Below are 15297 nucleotides of genomic sequence, written 5' to 3'. Positions count from 1 at the left end.
AGTAGTCGAAAGGAGTGAAGAGGTTTTTACCTCAACTGTGAGGAGACATGTTAAACAAGCACTCAGCGCCTGCACTAGAGGATACCGCACGTACATGTGACTCCGGTCGAGGGTTCTCCACTTCTCCACCCATCAGACTTCTGCCGTGAACTATATATCCTTTGTACGTGCGCAGCACACTTGATATGCACGTTTTGTTAGTGAGTTGTAAGCAAAAGTGCAGTACCTATTGGTCTAGTGAAAATATTTTATTGGTATGTACGTACTGGTAATATAGTTTCTTTACCAGAATGCCATAATGCACTAAAAACTTTAGAATCTTATATCAAAATATTTTTGCCCTAGCTTTTCATTGTGTTGAGAAAAAAAACGGGATAATTATCTTATTCTTTTAAAAAGCAAGAAGATATATATCTGCATTTCGTTTTAGCCAACGGTTCTGAGATTTGTTACGTCGCCCCACAACCCCATGCGTCTATTAATCCATGGCGCGAGTCGGGGTGAAATGATTTATTTCGTAAGCATTGATCGTAAAAACGCACTCGACATTCAAAAGTACCAAAGTTTACACACGCAGCCCACCGCTTGCGCCTGTCGCAATAAACTCAAGCATTTTATTGTTATTACCGGTAATATAAAGGCCGGGTATTATTATTTCAAATGGTCTGCACTAGTTTCTCATTTGTACTTTTTGTAGTAATGCAACTCGTTGTTTTTATACCCGATTGATTCAACTTTAGCACTACAGGTTCAAGTGACGGTTGCGCTTTCTTAAGGGTCGTGTGTGTAAATGGCAGTGTTTCTTATTGCAAGGTAGTGTATTAACGATATTATATTTCACAATATCGAATGTCTATTGCACTTGATGTGTGACTCCCGTTAGTGCACGCTCCGCTGGTCATCCAGCTCCTATTACTACTTAAGAAGTATCAACACAAATACAAGTGTGGGACAACGCGTAAAACTTGCGTGTCCATATACATTATTATATGACTAATATATTAAAATTAAAATATTAATGTGAATTATACCATTTCAGCAATAATTATCATTATTGAGAAAGTTTTGCTCATTAAATGTTTCAGTTTCATGACTATTACTATGGCTAAAAATACTAAAATAAATATTAGGTCATGTAATCAAACCATTTTATCACTAAAGCTGTAACGTCTATAACAGGTTTAGCCATTGACTTCTCACCACTGGTTGTCGCTTGTAACTTTTTGCTGTAATCAGTACTGAACATTACAAGCTATATCATATATTTTTCCATCTAGGTACTATTAAAAATAATTCATATTACATACTACTAAACCACATAATTATATAGGTAACATTCTCATTAGTGACGATGACGTGTGTTCGCAAATGACCGTGGAAAATGGAAATTATTCAACTACGCGACCTTGCCGTGTAATCATTTCAGGAATTTTCATTTCGTCTCCAAATTAAAAAATAAAATAAATCGGACGGAACACCCTGCCTACCCTGTGATAGAGGCTTGATAAATGTGGCTGACTGTAGGTATATATTATATTAAAATAAATATCAGGTATTTAAAAAAAAGAAAACGTCTTCTGTAAAAGTTGATTTTCCTAACGTATTTTAAATATTTATAATTATTTTTTAATACCATATAATAAAGAAAAAGTCGAAGGCAAACATACAGTTCCATAGTAAAAAATAAAACACAGCGTTTTTTTCATTGCTCTTAAAAAGAATCCGCGTCGGAGTCAACAAGTAAGAAAAAGCAATGTCAATGGGCTCGCCGCAACCAACGCGACGCGTTCTTTCTTTAACTAGAATTTTCTACATGCTCGCATTGGAAACTGGATGAAGGCCATGCTGTCTATAAGCCTTCGAACATCTGGGTCAAGTTTACGTAGCCCGAGTGTGTATTCGACGCAGATGCACTGTCATGTGTGAACGAATACACAGAAACATTTTGAAGGTTGTAAATTGAAATTATACACAGCCATGTCACTAGATATAGATATTATAGTTTAACCTTACGCTTCGTAGTAGGCGTGTCACTATTCAAAACCTATATCTAGGAAGATATACATATTAAAATATGTTAATAAACTCAATAAATCTTCCGTTTTCGGTCTATAGGGTATTATTTTGTCATCAATTACGTATTATGAGCTCATTTATCACTTGTATATCAGAAGAGTAATTAAATCTGCGGCGTGAATCTCATTAATAGCTATCATCAGCCAACATACGGAATGTTGGGCTCGCGAATCCTTTCGATATACGCGAATACCTAATGAATATTCAATGAGGAAGCTTTGTCCTTTCATTGTATAATTTAGGCGTTATAATTAAAAGTTATTTTCCATCAATCAAAATATATATTGCGCGAAGAGTGTCACATCTTTTGTGTGGCATATTGTTTTGTCAATACGGCCAGTCTCTTGGTGCAATGCAAAGGGACCTTTCAACAGGTCGCGTGTTTGCACAAGTCAATCGAGAATCGGAGATGCAACGGTGACCGGTGAGTCAGCGACGCCTTCGCGTTCGTCGACCTGCCTATGCACTTTACGTAGTAGTACTTGTAACTAACATTGCATCTAAGAATGACTCAAGAACAGCAATGTGTTCGTTGGTTTATCAAATCCCCGATGGGTTAGATGGTGAGCAGAGATAAACCTTCAATGCAACACGATATCGTCCTACAAGATGTATGGCGTAACTATAATTGTAGATTGTAGATGAACGTGCTCATTAGTAATTTCAACCATACTTCCTTAACAATAAATCTTAGTTATGACTAAATCGGCAATCCACAATCCAAAATCACATTGTTGAATCATGAATAGCAGAACAAATCTGACTCATCAAACAATTGTAAAGTGACGTCACTTAATTCGTAAGTAACTCGTAGTATTCATATACGGCAGAAATGTATCACGGTTGTATATTGCATTACACAGTGAGTCACGCTGATACTCCCTGCACAACATATGCATTAATATATGCACATACTATGGTAGAGGTTCGTACGATGTGACTTAATCCCCTCGCCGGACCACTAACAGCATTTCATATGCGAGCGGCAAATTTAGCCGGCTCTGTTTGTAAAGCGAAAAAGTTTCTCATTGGGGGAGTGAAAACTTTACCCATTGCTGGAATTTGAAGTTGGAAAAACTCCATTGTTCATTTGAGGTCATAATGGATGCTATTTACTCGAGGACAGCAAAGCCGAAGTAGGCTTATGATTTAACAGATGTTTATGAGCATGTTCGTCTGATCTCTCTTAACTACCAACATCGTATTTTGGACAATAATAACGTAGCATTCCGTGCGTCGTAAACAATTCACGTGTTAGGGGATAATTATAACTTCTAAAAAATCTAGTCTAGTCACGAATTGTAGAGTAAATTAAAAAATAAAAAAACTTAATATCTGGATTCCACCAGTTTTATTCTAATTTCATGACCAGCATGAATCATCACGATCACCATGAAATTCTAACTGACGTAGGCCAAAAGAACTGTCTTAGCCCTCGCGTTTCAAACTGGTAGCTGACCTGGCCACCTAATCGCGGACGGCTTATTACTATGTATCTTTACATAGGTAACTTAGTATTCCCAGGGCAAGAAAGCGTGTGACTATCATTATGTTCTAGATATCACCGAATTTATTTCAGACAGCATAACGTATTTGTATGGTACTCTACATAATCTTTTTGTTTTTTATGGTGTCAAAATTAGGCTTTTATTTCACTTATAAAAATATATTTGCACACCGTAGTGTTTTCAAAAAACATTTAAAGTTGAGTGGCCCAGGCTTCGTAGCTAAAGTGCAGACTTATTCAGAACAAGGAACTTAATTAGTGAGATATTGCACAATGTTTATTGCTCCACTGTTTGTTTGGCGGGTGAAGTTACTTGGCAGTAATTAATGCAGAATTCGAGAGCTCGGCCCCACATAAACTCAAAGTTAACAACCGCTTGGCATTACCCACACGAAAACTTTATATTATGCTTGATACGGAGAAATAATGCGTGCCTAACATGCGAATTTCAACAAAACAATAAGCAAGATTCATCTAATGTATTCAAAATAAACTAAATATTCACTTTGGATAAATTTGTATAATATAATTCTCCGTAAATAAGTAATTAATATTCAAAGAACGTACCAGCGTACTGAGAACTCTATGCTTTAGGTAAACTGTTGTTTTTATTCATGAAAATTGTATAGAAACTAAGTATTTGTGAGCAAACATTAGACCCACGAATTTATAAAGGTAGAACAGATCAACGAAAAATTAAAATGCGCTAACTCCATAACTATACATTTCCAGTATTACAGCCATATGATAAAATCAAAAAATCTTCCATGCTTCGATGGGGGAAACTCGGAAGACATTTACCATTTTCCTCAAGTTCCCGAGACCCTGATAGCAATAAATATGTAATGGAGTTACCCCCCATCGATTGCAGTTCAAGAGGGGAGACTTTATTACACTACAGGTATGACATCAGCAAATTATTAGCATACTATCCCGAAGGGTCAGAATTCAAAATTTGGAAATAATTATGTTTGTCATTTGTAATTTGCGTGTGTCTGGTATGGTGGAATCTACTGTCACTATTCCCAAGAGATCATGTTCCCGTTTATTTTTTAATTAGTATAGCATTACGATGATTGAAAAATCATACGGAAATTTATATAGCACTTTAAAGCCACATAAATCTATTGTGAAAATTATTATGGTAATTTATTGGAAACGGAATTCTCTATCTAAGTCTTCGGATATATATGATGTAGTTTAGTAATTTACCGTGTATAATCAGGGTATTACTGAATTGTTACCTGTGATATTAGATAGGATTAACTAAATAAAATTTTAATTCGAAACGAATTCTTTCCGGGGACGCTCAGTGACCTTAATAGAAACTTATCAAATATAGTCCTTTTGGAGACATAATAATCCTTTGTTGATCTAATTATTATTTACGTGGGTACACGCACATTTGAGTAGGCTCCTGTAAAAAAAATGAATAACTGTGGAACCGTATTTTTTGTCATAATATTCAACTAAAGTACGGCAAAAACGAACTTATTTTGTGTATTGAAACTTAAAGATAAACCATGAGCGAGAGGGTCGGCCTGCCCCATGGTTTTTCGAGGGCACTAAGGTTTGAATAAATAAAATGCAATTAAACCAGGGTGCGGCAGAGACGCCCCGCCGTGTGGGTGGTGTTTATTAAAAACGTTATAAAATGTCTTGACACGGGAGGTGTGATTTTAATTAAAACGTACATAATATCACTGTATTAAAACCTATACGAAAGGGTTTGAATTGCTCGAACGTTAAAATTACACAAGCGATTACACTTGGTGGAGCATCCGCGGTGTAATCGGCCGCCATAAAGGGATAGCATATGAATTGACGACGCGTGTTTCACTCTAATTCGGAGGCCGGTCTCGAGAACGCGGAGGCTAGGGCCACGTGCGGGGCGTCGCCATGGTAACACAGGAAACTACGCAGTTTCCCACATCCCCCACCGTACGGTCTGCAGGCTTGCAATTTACGACATCACAAAAGTGGATAAGGCTTTTATTTATTTCTTCCGTCGCACGTCTTTCTTACGTTGGTCGTGAATATGAGATATTATTTCCGTAATTAGTTGAAGTTTAGATGTTACTGTGTTTTAACATGAATTGATAGGCTTGATTTGTGTTCGTAAAAGCAAACATATTTGTTACATTTGTTTGTGTATCTAAGTCGTCCACAATGCCTTAATACAATAAATGTGATATATACAGTATTCTCATCAAATCGGCAAACCCTGACAATAAGTTCATTGTACAAAAGGTTTCGGGCAATTTCGGAATGGAAGTGTGGGGCGGTCTGTATGGAACATAACACTTGGAAAATGTATGAGATATTGTGAACGCGCTACCCAAATAAAGGGCTGCTTAAACGATTTTTTTAAATTATTTGGGTGTTTCCTTACGCTCCAGAAATAATATATAACAAATGGACCAAATGAAGTTTTCCCCTGGGCAGGAAGGTTTTGCTTATTTTATGTAGATTTGGATAATTTATTCTTATGCTACCCAAAAACTACATTTTAAATATTATAAATTGAAGTAGGATAAATATAATTTATATAACAAAACATGTACATATTATGTACTAATAAAATTTTGCAATAACTAATGTTATCATTGCTTTTTCGGATATTTTTATGGAGCTACTGAAATAGAGTTACGTTTAGGAAAATAAAATTATGGTCTCCATAAAACTGTAAACAAATTAAAAGATCACGTACGCATATAAAGATCTATTTAAAAATATTTTTACAATAAAGGATACATAAAAAGATAAATAACTAAACAACTTATGCAGAGAAGCGACGATGGAGTAGTTTTTATCATAATAAATGAGTTTACTGTAATTCAAACACAAATACCATAACAACACGTTTGAATATTAAAAGCGAGCCATTTTATCTACAGTAATGTTGCTATGCGGTGAACCGTTGGAAGCAATATTCCATTAGCTAATGAACCAACTGATGCTGAAGTCGGTAATGACGGACATCGGCAACTCGTCTAATAAACTAAATTGGTACATCGATCAAAAATGGTTTTCGGCCTCTCCGGAGTCGGATACGTACGAGCCGAGCTCGGCCGGCTTCTGTTGACAATTTATCGTGCTCACATGAATTAAGCATTTCCTGTGCATCGTGCAATTAAAGCGAAGACGACGTTGACAGAAGATGTTGATATCTAGTTTCCAAGTGTTCATTGTAGTGGGCACACACAATAGGCCCGTTACCGTGGCGAAGGACGACCTACCGCCGCGTAAAGACTGCATTATAACTCTTGCACATGCACAACACTGGCTTTTCTTACAAAAAACAAGGTTATTACGAAACCTAATTAAATTATGTGCGAGACTAAAATGATTAATCCAAAGCTTTTAATAGATCTACTCAGATTTCATTTAATACCTTACGATTAAATCCCCACGAGTTTGCAATGCATGTTGCTTGCGGTTTGGCAATTTAAAACACACATAAAGAGATTTCCGAATGAATTGCTTGTGACACTGTCAATGCCGAACCAATGAAACGTTTCAACTGTCATAAGCATAATCAACTATGTAAGTTTACAATTTATAACAGTAGCAAAGCAGCAGCTGTTTGGATTTGCTAACCGCATCTGCCCGATGAAGTGTTTAACTAAGTGACGAGACGCAGTAGACAGCTGCAATATAGCGGTTAAGTTTATTTTACGACGACTTTATTGTCGAGATAAGAGTCTTTGTTCATTACCATTCATTGATGAAAATACCTAATTAGTTTCCTACTTTGTTATAATTGTAAGCTCAAATATAAATTTTTCATACATAGCAGCTATAAATGTATCATGATTGAATTAATTGTCACTCGTTCACAGCTTACATTGTTGATATTAATTCATTACGAAACAAATTGAAGACAAGGTCGTGTTTGGGAATTGAATGAATACAATACCAATTGTACCCGAAGAACATTGTGCAAACCACAAACAGAGTTTATGGTACAACGAAACAGTTATGATAAATATCTTCAAATGAATTGAAAAATCAGACTATTGTGATCTTGAGACTAAAATGTTTAAATAACTGCATTGATGCATTTATTTTTTGGTAACCAATAATTTTATAACCGCACGTAATCAATTATTATTAACGAAACGCATTTGCAAAGGATCAACAAGCGGATCTCCGATGTCAAGAATTTAATGAAATAGCACAAATCCATTGAATCGGCACGAATGTCAGAATGCCGAAAAGCGACAATATTGACAATGGAATGTTTCTGTTGTGTCACGGTTCTAAAAATAGGGAGAGTCACGTTCGAGAGCGTGCGCTCAGTGTACACTATCATCCTATCAAGGAGGCGGATTTTACAATTGCCTCTCAATATTGCAGGAGTCCGGTATTGCGCCGACACTCGACAGTTATGCAAACGGACATCCTTTTGTTCACAACATTTAAAAGTAACCATGATACTAAGAGAGGTGCACTAATTCTAGAACATGAGAGAGCTATAGAATTGGGGCCAATGTGCCGCCAGTTTATCATAAGAGTTATTACCGACAATCAGACGGCGACCTTGTTGCTCGTTGTCGCGCAAATCGTGGGGAGGCGCAGATTGCCATCCTCCATTCCGGCATCCGCCTTTTGCACTTCATTACATAATGCCCCTGACTAATTCACATTATACATGTGATACGCATCAGACTCAAGTGTCGGATGTAGTTTGCGAACTTCTGCGGTTATCTCCACTGCTGCCGTGCTCATTTGGTAGTGAAATGGCCGGCATTTAGAAGCGCACCTTTATCTAGTGCACGTTTTAAATCAAAACGTTGATCGAGGCACGTACCAAAGGGGCAACGAAGCGTGACCGTGGAGGCAAATGCTCGCGGTCACTGTGAGATACAATCAATGGTTTGCGGTGTCAGTTACCGCACACTTAATTAATCCATCTTATTCTAATATGTATTGAGATGAAATTGTTCAACTCGACTTATTAAACATTTTTTATGTATCATTAATTTAAAATGTATAATAATCTTAATTACATTAAAACCGCAAATAAAATAAAATATTAACATGTAAATATTTCCATTTATTAGAAATCAATGCTTTGTATGTTTTTAGGTCAGGTCTGTAGACTATTGTGATATTAACTGCAGTAGGCACTAAAAATTTTCTCTCTGTTGTAACGCTCGCGTTATACTATTAATAAGCATAATATCAGAAATTGATTTATTGCACAACAAATTTCACATAATTTATTGTTTTCATATATTATTTAAATGTTTTGAGTGTAATATCAGATTGGCTATATTGTGCGTTAAATAAACGATTGCGTCGAAACATGAAAGCTCCTCACTTGTTGATATTATTGTACTCTAGTTTGTGCATTATGAACTCTATAGTACAGGTACCCAAAACTAACTCATTTCTCCATTCGAAAACAAGTGACGTTTATTCGTTACTATAGTGAGAATTACACATATATTTGTATATATTGTGTGTATATGAATAGGAGACGCATCTGTTTAAAGCAATTGTATTTAAATGTCGTTTTTTGTTGACAAAACAGGTATTTACAAAGAAACAGCACCAGAAGAACATAATAGGCGTTGAAAAATGTTGGTATTCATCATCGGTAATGTTTATTCAGATTTGACAAATAAACGGAGCTAAGTTGCTTTGTTATGGGTTGGTTGTATTTAGCACACTTCAAGGCGATATTTTAGATAAATACTTCTAACGCAATTTGCAAGCTGGAAACGGGAACATATTAATGTAGCCCATTCGAGATATTATGACGCTTAATACAAACACATTACTTAACCATCGACATGACAAATTGCTTCATGTAGAGCTAATCCAATACTTGCTTGATTGCAAACACGATACCCTTACCTCCCAACCTAGTGTTAATTAACCCCTGGCGTAAAATATATATTCTATCCCAGTCTCAGGCATGTGCATAATGTATGAATGTCAGCACATCGCTTGAATGAAATACTGACGAAACAAAAATATTACGTTGGATAAACTGTAGTGATTACCACACATACAAGCAAAATCGAACTTCGATTAAACGGTCCGATAAATTTGAGAAGGGTTGTTTAATGAAACGGATGTAACGCGCCGGGAAACAGGATAGCCTCCCGATCGCAATATCGATTTGGAAACAAAATTGTTATTTTTTTTGCCATAAAATTCAACAAGATTTGAATAACTAAAATAAACCTAAAACAGTGCGTGTATTCAACAGCACAGTAAAAGGAGATAGTCCCCGGACAGTGTAATACCTCGTGGAGTCATTACGCATTAGTAACGCTAAAACGCCCGTCCCTAACCACCTATTTAATTTCATTTCAAATCCTCAGTGGCCCAGCTGTGTGCATAATGATTTCGCTTTATGTAATCGTAAACAACACTAAGAAAAATTATGGTGAGCATTACTTTGCATTCTATTTATCGATTAAGGATAGCCAGTAATCGTTACAATTTCGCTTAAATTAATTTAACAAAATATGTAACTATAACACATGTTTTAGGCAGTCATAACATCCGCCTTATAACATGCATTTTAATATAACGATAATTTTTGTAGCTTTTAAAAGCAAATATCGCATTGTGACATCTAGAATCGTCGTCACGGTCGATGAAAGCGCTGCAGCAGTGCTATGCTGATGAGTGTGATAAGTGTCCAGACCAGTGCGCAGCCGCACGGAACCATTACTCATTCATAAATTAAAATAAGCGGAAATTAACGGTTTTTGCGGTTACGCACCTTAAATAGGAAAACCGTGATAACTTTGAAATTTAATTGACTGTGGAAAAATGTAAGTTGTAATATCATCAGTCTGACTTATAAACTTGTTTTAGCGTTAAGAGGTGGTTAAGAATTGCTTAAATAGCTGCCAAAAACATCACCGGTTTCCTAATTTGGCAGAAGAATACACAACTCATAACCCAACTTTCATTAAGAGGCAAGGGCGGATGATGATGATTTAAAATTGATCGGGTAAGATTTGTGTTTTTAAGATCTGCAAAAACATCAGCTTTCGAATTTATTAAAGTAAGACTGCATGTGTACAGTTTAATTAATATTCAATTAAATATAACTTATAAAAAGATTTTTATATTCACGATAGAGGATCAATTGTGAGCTCCAGAGCTCACCCGCATCCTACTGTCATAATATCTCTGTAAAGTACACTTAATGCATAGGTATCGTGGCATGACTCAGCCTATCCAATATGCGTCACATAAAACAGGAAATAATGTAGTATTTTTTTAAATTACTTTACTTAATACCGTATAAATGACACACCGCTGGAGATTTGTAAGCCTAGCCACCGTGATTAAGGAGTTCGGGCTATAAGCCACAATACTGGTCTTATGGAGACATCCTCCAGTACTCCAGAACGTTATCTGATACAGAGTATGATACAGTACAATCATGACTACTTTCACTTACTAATTTTAATAACAATAATAATCTATTTATAAAGCGTTCATGATTTATGTGTAATGTATTGAACAAAATCGGAATTAAAACAATTTGTAAAATACTAAAAAATATAAATAAAGTTAAAAAAAACTAAAATGATTCATAGTGTAAATATAAATAATGTTAAACTGTCATAATCATGAATCACGATGAAAATTTGTAGCGCCATACTGCACAGTGCATACAGCAATGCGGCCTCTGTTCACGAGGCGGTTCCCACGCTATCAGCTGGTTCACGGGCCAACGCGCACGCGCACCGGCTACGCGGCCCACCAAACCGCTCGCCCTCTGCCGCACTCATTTTGCCGGTAACCAACTACATTCGACTTATGAATATTTATCGCATACATAGGAATATTACGACACGATACTTTTAGTGCCATCATATCGGGGCTGGTCCCGATCACAAATTACCATAAAGCTTACAAAAGAGCGATTTTGTCATTTACACATTACAACGTCACCGATGGTTAAGGGAATGATTTATTGACAGTTAGCAACGGTGCATGAGACGATGGCTCCCATGGGTGCAATTTGCAGTACCGCAAAAACCCATATCACCGATATGGATGGACCTACGCGTACCGCTGTGATGCGCACGTCTCTTGTACAATATACGTAACGGAATTTTATATATTGTCCTCACACATCCAATGACGAAGCTTTCTCCTTTTTTACCAAGACCAGGCAATACATTAAATTCACCAACGTTGAAAGCATTGACTCGCAAGTCTCGAAACAAACAAAAACGACGCAGCTTCACGTAACGGGAACCACAAAAAATACAATTTCCGCATACGCCGTTATCTATTGTCTGCAATCAAGTGGCGCTTTTTAAGTTTGTGAAATGTAGAACACATCTCGAAATTGATACAGAGTAGATACCAACGAAGATTATAACAAATTACCTTGTCGGTTTTCCCGCAGGTGATGATGCGCTGGCCTTAGAGAAATCTGAGAGGCCCGCCTCATTAGTTATCGGCGAGTAACAGACTATGATACCGAAGCTATTACCATTATAATAACCACTCGATTTAGACCGCGCGGCGGAACTCCTGTCACGTCATTACTTACGAAACGGCAACATATTTTGCCACTCTTTGACATGACAAATTATAAATCCAAAAGCAGATTGATGGTAGAAGTAATCTTTACAAAGACACAACAAAGAAAGTATGCCGGTAACGGTTCAACAATATCTCGAGTCTCGAGATGTTAACACGGCTGGATGAAGACGTGAGACGCTTACGGATATCATTTCAGAAATTAATCCAATTATAAGTTAACATACATATTTCTAGTTTAGTTTAAATTCCATAATATGACGTTAATAATAAACGGTAAATGAATCTCTTTAACTTACTTTACAATGATTATAGCTTTCATTCTGTAAAGTTTGTTAAACTGAATGGAATCACAATGAGGGGCACGGCACATAATGTGTTTTATATGCAAGCTTTCGTGTCAATATTAGCATTATTGAATAGTCATAGAATAACGATGTCTCAGATCGTACTTAAAAATCAGCATAAGCTTCGAACTTACACTACTGAAAGGTGCGATAAAAAGGTAATATTCCATAATACTAAAAGGATTTAAAAAGTTATCCAGTATACATCAGCTAGCAAGTTCCCGTACACGTTCTAGCAACACGTTTCTTGTCCTTCGTGATAATGATATTAGTCCAACACGTAATTAAGGTTCTTGCAGTGTGTTCCACACCCTGGTGGCTCGTTGCGTTAACGTTGGCACAATATTTGCATTGTAAGCGGCGGTACACAACTGGGTTAAAAGCTTAGTGATGTTTCGCAAACGTGGACTAGGGCGATAATAGCGAATAAAACATATTAAGAGCGGACATTCAAGTTACTTACATAATAGAATGCTATTTTATAAATGGAAGTAAAATGCATTCATTGAGAACCTCCTCCTTTTTAAATCAGATTAAAAATATTAAAGACTAATTTTATATTCATTTATATGTAAACGAATGATTTTATTGTTGATAACTTCGTTAATAAGTTACAATGCGGCTTATTTTTCATGTATATGATATCAGTGCATTTCTCCGAAAGGTAGACACCATAAAAACAAAAAAAAAATATAGTAGAATTTAAAACAAAAAAATTATGAACTTAAAGTTACGAAGCCAGATCCCAAGTAACGATTCGCTTCGCTGCTCCATAGACGACACTAATCCAGTCTAGTGTTATCGATTGCAAGTTAAGGTAATGCGATTACCTACATATACACCAGGTATAGCTAAGGAACTGGTAACAGGAAATTTATATTGAACCTACTTGTTTTTAGCTTAGAATATTAACGAAGATGATATACAATTATGATAATAATACAAGATCTTTATATGAATAAAAAGAAACGTCAATTACACCACCATAGGCGCTACTAGTAAAAAGAAATTATGTGATAAATCTTTAGTTTAAACGCTATATATAATTTTATATTGTACTTTAAAACTTATTCTCACTGTAGGTACAGGCTTCCTCTAATGAGAGGGGTTGTAGCTTTCGTCCACCACCCTGACATAAAGCGCTTCGTAGAATTTAAGTACCTTTAAAATTCTTTTAAAATACTCTCAGGTATGCATACAGGTTTTCCCCAGTGTTTTTCCTTGATCGGTACGACGAGCGATAAATAACCATAAGTGCCAGGTAATTATAACTACATATGTTTTCATCAAATGTTTCTATATAACATGATATAATTAATCTACCGTTTCTCGACTCCCGAGAGAAACGCAATACGAGAAGAAAAGAAAGCAATAATCCGCTTACGGTTATCGACAAGTTATATACCGTGTGAAAATTAGAAAAAATATACCGCGATATAATTAAATGATGGGCTGACAAAATACCTAATCAGACGCGTCACACCATAGTAAAGTTTCGTCATTTATTACTAAGAATAAACAATTAATAAGAGATTGCGAGCAATATCCGAATGCAAAGTTTATCACCAATAAATTGATAATTAAGCTATTCATGTAATTATAATTATTATGTATACCCACTAATTTCATAACTACCTACAAAGTAACTCAGTGCGTAGTAGTCCGTGACCGAGAGTTAAGGAAAGAATGATTAAGTATAAACCATTAATTATCGGAGACTGGGGCATGACTACAGAGACATTTGTCAAATCGTATACGCACTCCGGGAGGTTATTTATAGGTTTCAACAGTGTTGTGGTCATTAAATATGACCTCGGAAAGTGCAGTCGTCATAACTATATACGTGACATCGTAAAATTTTATATCTAAATGTTTTAGCACCGCAGTACAAGACTGTCGTTTACGCATGGCCTGATGTCATATTTCGCTAAGAACTAATTATTGCTTGGAAGCAATAAAATAAAACGATTACCACTTTAAAATAAGTTATAATTGGAAATTAAAATGTGACAAATGGACACGATTAATGTTTTCTGCATTCATTTACCTTTATTAGGTATATACATTTACTAATACATTAGAGATATGTACGTGATCCTTTGAAACAACAAAAACAAACAGCACCCCACTTGTTTGTTCGGTGCCGTTTCAAATTCATTGGTCGGGACAAGTGAGAAAACTCAGACAGAAAAATCTGTTGTTTTGTTTGAAGCGACGTTTCTCTTCGAGTGTTCGTTCCGGAGCAGACACCGGAAAGGCATTGTGTTGGAAGGAATGTATGGGGGCGTTTAAATCGACTCATTAATGCCTACCGCTGAGTAATTGTCTGAACTTCCCTCGCACACGTTATCATTTCTAATTTGTATAGGAAGAGTGCTCGTGTAACGCATTAGACTTATGATTTATTCAAACAACCTTACGACATTATCATTAATTATAACCAGTTTAAGAAGTGCTCTTTTAACTAATTTAATTTTAAAATCTCAATGATATTTTACCATTATTGTATTATTAATGTAAGATCACTAAAATTTGATTGTGAAGCTAATTAATTAAACTCAACAAGGTTGATGAAGTGAAACGTTTAAAGGCAACATAAATAAGACCTAGTTATACAGAAAGGGCGTATGGTGAAATCGTTTAAACGATTGTGTTAGGTGTCATATCGGTGGGCACACAAAAGCTGCATTGGGACACGGTACGCGCACTTTCACAAAGTAATTCAGTGCGGTTAAACTGATGCGATCAAACTAAGTTATGCGGTCGAAACACATTTTTGTTCATGCACGTTGCACAATACCCCACATATTATTTTGTATTTTAACAAGTTTATAC

General features: G+C 36.0%; 2 protein-coding genes across 3 annotated transcripts in view; one reads left to right on the top strand and one right to left on the bottom strand.

Moving 5' to 3' along the window:
• LOC115448253 (mitoguardin) overlaps window positions 1–15297 on the bottom strand; it is a 56350-nt gene that overhangs the window by 21115 nt on the left and 19938 nt on the right. The gene's annotated exons all lie outside the window — the stretch shown is intronic.
• The window catches only part of LOC115448254 (protein unzipped), a 31249-nt gene that overhangs the window by 11167 nt on the left and 4785 nt on the right, over window positions 1–15297 (top strand). Inside the window, exon 2 of one of the 2 annotated variants that reach the window (XM_030175628.2) lies at window positions 9123–9171. The exons of the other annotated variant lie outside the window; for it this stretch is intronic. The gene's annotated coding sequence lies outside the window, so the exon portion shown is untranslated. The remainder of the gene's footprint in view (window positions 1–9122; window positions 9172–15297) is intronic. 2 annotated transcript variants of the gene reach the window in all.

The sequence above is a fragment of the Manduca sexta genome, chromosome 23, assembly GCF_014839805.1.
Source record: "Manduca sexta isolate Smith_Timp_Sample1 chromosome 23, JHU_Msex_v1.0, whole genome shotgun sequence".
Classification (NCBI taxonomy): Eukaryota; Metazoa; Arthropoda; class Insecta; order Lepidoptera; family Sphingidae; genus Manduca; species Manduca sexta.
This window is presented reverse-complemented; position numbering and strand designations above follow the sequence as displayed.